The sequence below is a fragment of the Gossypium hirsutum genome, chromosome D11 (assembly GCF_007990345.1).
Source record: "Gossypium hirsutum isolate 1008001.06 chromosome D11, Gossypium_hirsutum_v2.1, whole genome shotgun sequence".
NCBI classification, from domain to species: Eukaryota; Viridiplantae; Streptophyta; class Magnoliopsida; order Malvales; family Malvaceae; genus Gossypium; species Gossypium hirsutum.
The window spans coordinates 39,473,836-39,479,932 of record NC_053447.1 but is presented as its reverse complement, the minus strand read 5'-3'; the positions used below and the strand labels follow the sequence as shown (position 1 = coordinate 39,479,932).

Genomic DNA, 6,097 nt, shown 5'->3' with positions numbered 1-6,097 from the left:
GAAATATGGGAGGGTTCGGGTAAAAATATAAGCCCGAAATATGGGCTTGGGCAAAAAACGAGGACCGTTTAAAAAATGGGCCGGGCTCGGGCTCAATTTTTTTGGCCCGAGCCCGGCCCGGCCCGGCCCGAATATAATAAATATATTTTTATTTTTATTTTTTAATTTTAAAATACTTTAAAAATATTTTTTTATTTTTTTATTTTTAAAATATTTTTTGTGTTTATTAAAAATCGGGCCGGGATCGGGCTTATTATTTTTTTCTCGGGCCGGACCTGGGCAAAATTTTAGGCCCATATTTCGGGCCGAGCTCGGGCCTAAGAGGCAGGCTGAATTTTTTCCCAGGCCCGGCCCGGCCCATGGACAGGTCTAAGTATCACCTCCAACAAAATACATTTATCATTATAACAGTAAACACAAAAGTCAAAAAAATATATATTATATTTAAAGATATGTTATATAACCAAAAAATAAAGGATTACAATTATTTAATGAATGATAACATATAGGTTGATACAAGATATATAACATTTCATATTTATCTTCTAAACATGGTTATATAGATTACTGTTAATTTTTATTTAATAGGACAATTAAATCAATTAGTTATTCTCATATATCCACCATAGGATATAAGAAGACTGTTAAAGGAGGATGTCCATCGTTCACTGCATTAGGTGACCTTTATCCCTATGTATTCCTAGTTTTAGGCATGTATTTTTATTTATTACCAAAAAATATATTTGACAAGGTGTTTATATATTAACCAAATAATTATGGTAATATTGAATATATGAAAATTATATCAATATTAAAGTATTCACTATAAAAAATCAATTATAATATTGGAAATTAAAAATATATGTTATTTAAAAATTATAAACATGTAAATAAAAAAATACCCTCACATCATCGTATTAAATTAATTAAAAAAATAATTACCTTCAAATTCAATTTTAAAAGACTATTAAATAAAAATATCATTAATCTATGTAGCCAAAGATAAATATAAAATATTATATATCTTGTATCAATCTATATCATTATCATTCATCTATATGGTTGCAATCCTTTATTTTTTGGTTATAGAACATTTTTTTTCCTGTTTTCTATTATAATGATAAATGTATTTTGTTGGAATTGATGTTGATAAATTAATTTTATTAAAATTGTTAATCTAATAATAATTGTAGTGTAACTCTTCATTTTTTTTCTTGTCTATTTCTCTTCTTGTTCTCGTCTATTTCACCGTTGATTTTCCTCTTCCTCTTTTTTTCTCCTTCCTTGATTGTTGGATTTTTTTTTTTTGCTTAGTGACAAATTTGGCCACTAAAATTTACATGTTTTATCAAAATGGTCCTAATTGTAATTCTTTAGTCTTTTTTGGCCATCAACCTTTGTTCTTTTTTTAAAATTTTTTTTTTAACAGATTTGATGAAAGTACCATTAAAAAGTTAACAGGATTATGTGAAATTTCATACGTGGGATATTTTTAATGAGATGTAATTTATTACTTAGATAATTCAATAAAATAATTACATGTGGAAAATAATAAAATAAATAATTCATGAAGTTAAAAAAATAACTCTTAATTTAAAAAAATAAACGTAATTATCTAAAAAAAAGTTTCAAAATGAAAAATGAATGCACACTTTCAATATTTTCAGTTTGATTTATTAATTATCTTTTTGAAACCTCTCAGTAAACAAATGTATGAATTCATTTTGAAATCTTTTTTTAGATAATTACGTTTATTTTCTTTAAATTGGGAATTATTTTTTTAATTTCATGTATGATTTATTTATTTTATTATTTTTATATGTAATTATCTTATTGGGTTATCTAAGTAATAAATTACATCTCATTAATCACCTACACTATTTTTTTTAACGGTACTTTCATCAAATATGTTAGAAAAAGCAGTTTGAAAAAAAAAACAAAGGTTGATGGCCAAAAAAGCTCAAAAATACAATTAGGGCTATTTTGACAAAACATGTAAACGTTAGTGACCAAATTTATCATTGAGCCTTTTTTTTCATCTTCTTCTCTTGTTTTCATTGCCTACTAAGTACTATAATCATGGGACAATAATTAGGGAATGATGGAGGATAATACTAGTGGTGAGATTGCCGGCACCAAAATGTACAGTAAAAAACATATCATTTATATGGGGATTTTTACTAAAATATTAAAAAAAATAAAAAAATATATCAAAATAATATAAACTTTTTTTTATTTACCAAAATAATAATATAAACTTTTCCCAGATTTTATTACTTTTAAAAAATATAATATTTTCTAATTTTTTATTTTACATTATTTTAATACATTATATTTTAAAGGTATTAATTTAGTTTGTTTTTTAAATAAATTAAAAAAATCTTTATTTCGGCCCTTTGTTCGTATTTTTTTCCCGGATTTTATTACTTTCAATAAAAATATACTATTTTCTAATTTTATTATTTTACATTATTTTAGTACATCAAGTTTGAAATGTATTAATTTAGTGTTTTTTTAAATAAATTTAAAAAAAAAACCCTTATTTCGGCCCTTTGTTCGTATTTTTTTCTCCAGAGTTTATTACTTTAAAAAAATATATTATTTTCTTATTTTATTGTTTTACATTATTTTAGTAAATTATGTTTGAAATATATTAATTTATTGTGTTTTATAAATAAATTTTTAAAAAAATCATTATTTCGGCCCTTTGTTAGTATTTTTTCCCCGAATTTTATTACTTTTAAAAAAATAATATTTTCTAATTTTATTATTTTACATTATTTTAGTACATTATGTTTGAAATGTATTAATTTACTGTTTTTTTAATAAATTTAAAAAAACTCTTATTTCGGCCCTTTATTCGTATTTTTTTTCCTGGATTTTATTACTTTAAAAAAAATACTATTTTCTAATTTTATTATTTTACATTATTTTAGTACATTATGTTACTTTAGTACATTATGTTTAATAAAAAATAATATAATGTACATTATTTTAATATAATGTATTAATTATTTTAGTACATTATGTTTAATCCGGGAAAAAAATACAAACAAATGGCTGAAATACGAACATGTTGGTGCCACCTCTGCCACAGGCACCATTGGTGTCACCTGTGGCAGCCCCTCCATTCATCCATTTTATTATTATTATTATTTTGGTAAATAAAAAAAATTATTTTATTTTGATATTTTTTTATTTTTTTGTAATATTTTGGTAAAAAAGCCTCATTTTTGTGATTAATTTTGCACGTGGTTATTTTTGTAAATAATTATTTTTTTGAATTAATTTTGGAAAAAAACCCTAAATAGGATATATAGATAACGGAACTTTCTTTCGTTAGTAAGAAATGAATAATCCAGATATCAATTAACTATTGGAGGGGCATATAAAAGGAGAATAATTAGGGAGCATGAGAATTTTGTCCATATAAAAGGGGCACAATTAGGGGCAGGAGAATTTTGTCGGTTCGGGATAACTCTCAAAAGTGTGTAGTGTATTTGAGAAAACAATAATATTCAGAAGTGGAATTTATTTTTTATTATTATTGTTGTTATTATTATTATTATGGTTGAAAATCTTTTGTTTGATGTGGAAGACTTCCTTTTTCCGTTAAATAATTTTAAAAAAAAAACATTTTAATAATATGCTTTTCTTTTCAAAAGAACAGAGTTTTAGTAAATCATTTTTTAGAAGTAAAAACCAAGTGTGCAATTTAGTTGGCTAGAGATTTCTAAATATTTTAGATATTAAAATAAATATATATATACTTTAAAAATTAAAATAAAAATCAAATTGTAAATTAAGTCAAAATAAAATGACAATATACATTTAGTTTCATTTTGTTGATGAATCAATTTAAAAACAATGGTGGAAGTTGCACATCTTTGATTTTCCTTGTAATACCCTAATATTGCCCGGCCCAATAAATAATACAAACCAAAAATATTAATAAGTAAATGTCCAAATACATAAGGCCTATCGGGGCCCAACCCGTTTTAACCTAAACTCCCCACTGTCCAACCCATTACAGGCCCAAATCAGAAGTCCAAACTAGCCTAAACTTGGGGCATCAGAAACCCTAGAGCACCAAACAATTCCCAGCGCCGCAGCAACCGTACCACGCCTCCACGCGTTGCGCCACGTCCCCTGCTCGTACAGCCTCCGTACCTGCAAAACGAACAACAGCACTAGACAGAGAAAAGGAGAATAGCAGAGAGGAAAACGAAGAAAGAAACAAAAAAGAGAGCAACAAAAAGAAAATAGAAAAGAGGACAGAGAAAAAGAGATGTAATTTTGATTTATTTTCTTTTGATTCGGCTATATAAGGCCATTTTTATCGTTTTGTAAGGGACACACAGAGATACGGAAAGAAATTGAATGCAAAATTCAAAAAAACGATTCAAAAAAGAGAAAAGAATACATCATATAGGTGATTCTCCGATTTCGTTTCAGATTTTATCTTTATTTTTTGGTGTTCTTCGATTTGTTTTTACTTTATATACAAAAAAATATAAAGAAAGAGAGGGGGATCTTACCTTCGACGCCGAATGGTGGCCATCTTCGTCGCGGTCGAAGCGCTGGCTAAGCGAACGGCAGCGCAAGGATGCTAGGGTTGAAACCCTAGCAGAGCAAAAGAGGGGCAGCACTTGTTTTTTTCTTTAAAAAAAACTGCAAATGTCTATTTTTTTTTTAGATTTTTTGCATTTAAATAACGCAACAAAATGGCGTCGTTTAGATGGCCTTGACCCGCACGGTGACCCGACCCGAGGGGAGGATCCGCACGTTCTGGCTTCTAATGGTATAATTTCGCATTTAGCCCCTGCTTTTTCTGGTGCACTGCAATCAAACCGATTTTGGCTTTTGTAAATTGAACTAAATATTTCTTTTCTGTTTCAATTTGGCCCATCGCTGCGCAGTGTTTTGGGAAGGGTGGGAATAATTTCCCTTTTGGTCCTCCACTCTTGCGCGGGCATTCAATGTGGTCCTGATTTTAAATTTACTTCGAATTTAGCTTCTTTTTCTTTTTTAGTTCAATTTAACCCTTTTTGAACTATTTTATTCATTTTAATTATGTTATACTATGATTTTATTTTTATTATTATTATTATTGTTATTATTATTATTACTACTATATATACATACGCATGTTTTAAAATAATACATATACATATTTTTTAAAACTTTTATAAATGCATGCATATATTTCATTTGCACATTTTTAAAATTTCTTTTCATATGGTTTTTGTTTATTTGTTTATTTATTTTTTAAATTTTCACGTACTTTATATTTTATTCATACTTACGTATTTATTTAGATATATATATACATAATTTTATATATTTATTTTATTGATTTTCACATGTACATATACATGTATTTTTATAATATTCATACATATTATTTATAAGTTTTTGTTTTACATGTTCCATCTTTTTATATGTATATTTATATGGGTGCTAAATGTATGCACACACATATTTCTAAATTTACTTGTATGTGCTTATATGGATTTCTTGTAAATACATATATATACATGATTTATATTAAAGTATTTGTTTCATATTATACATTAATTTTTTTAGCATACCTTTTAGAAAATATACATTTTGGGTTCTGTCAAATTATTAAAATCATCATATTTTATAAATTTTCAAAATATTTGGCATTCATGATTCTCGAGAGAGATTGTGTCCTAACTTACTGGATTGCGATTATTTTTCGATGAATTTAGAAAGCCAAATATTCATTTTGCAATAAATTCACAAATTTCAAATAAAAGCTTATTCTCGGGAATTCAAAAATGTCGGGTCCTAACTTACTGGTCGTGACATTTTATTATCTCGAAATAAGAATGCCTAAAGCAAAGGCAATATTCGGTATTTTGAAGATTTAAAAATATTGTGCCCTAACTCACTGGGTGTGGTGTTTTATTTCTTTGAAATAAGAATGTTTTATTATTTTGATCCATTCATGAAATAAAAAATTTTCTTTTAAAATCTTTTCAAATTTTCGACACTAAGACGTTAAATAATCAATTTGGTACCGATTTTGGGCGTTACGAGGGTGCTAACCCTTCCTCGTGCGTAACTGACT

The 6,097-nt window shown here is 26.7% G+C and overlaps 1 long non-coding RNA gene across 1 annotated transcript; it reads right to left on the bottom strand.

The window, feature by feature from the left end:
- Nucleotides 1–3,778: 3,778 nt before the first annotated feature.
- Nucleotides 3,779–4,663, bottom strand: LOC121223312 (uncharacterized). The gene is made up of 2 exons (XR_005920605.1): nt 4,539–4,663; nt 3,779–4,170 (listed from the first exon to the last, which is right to left on the bottom strand). It is a non-coding gene; the product is annotated as an uncharacterized lncRNA (long non-coding RNA).
- Between the last annotated feature and the right edge of the window lie 1,434 nt (nt 4,664–6,097).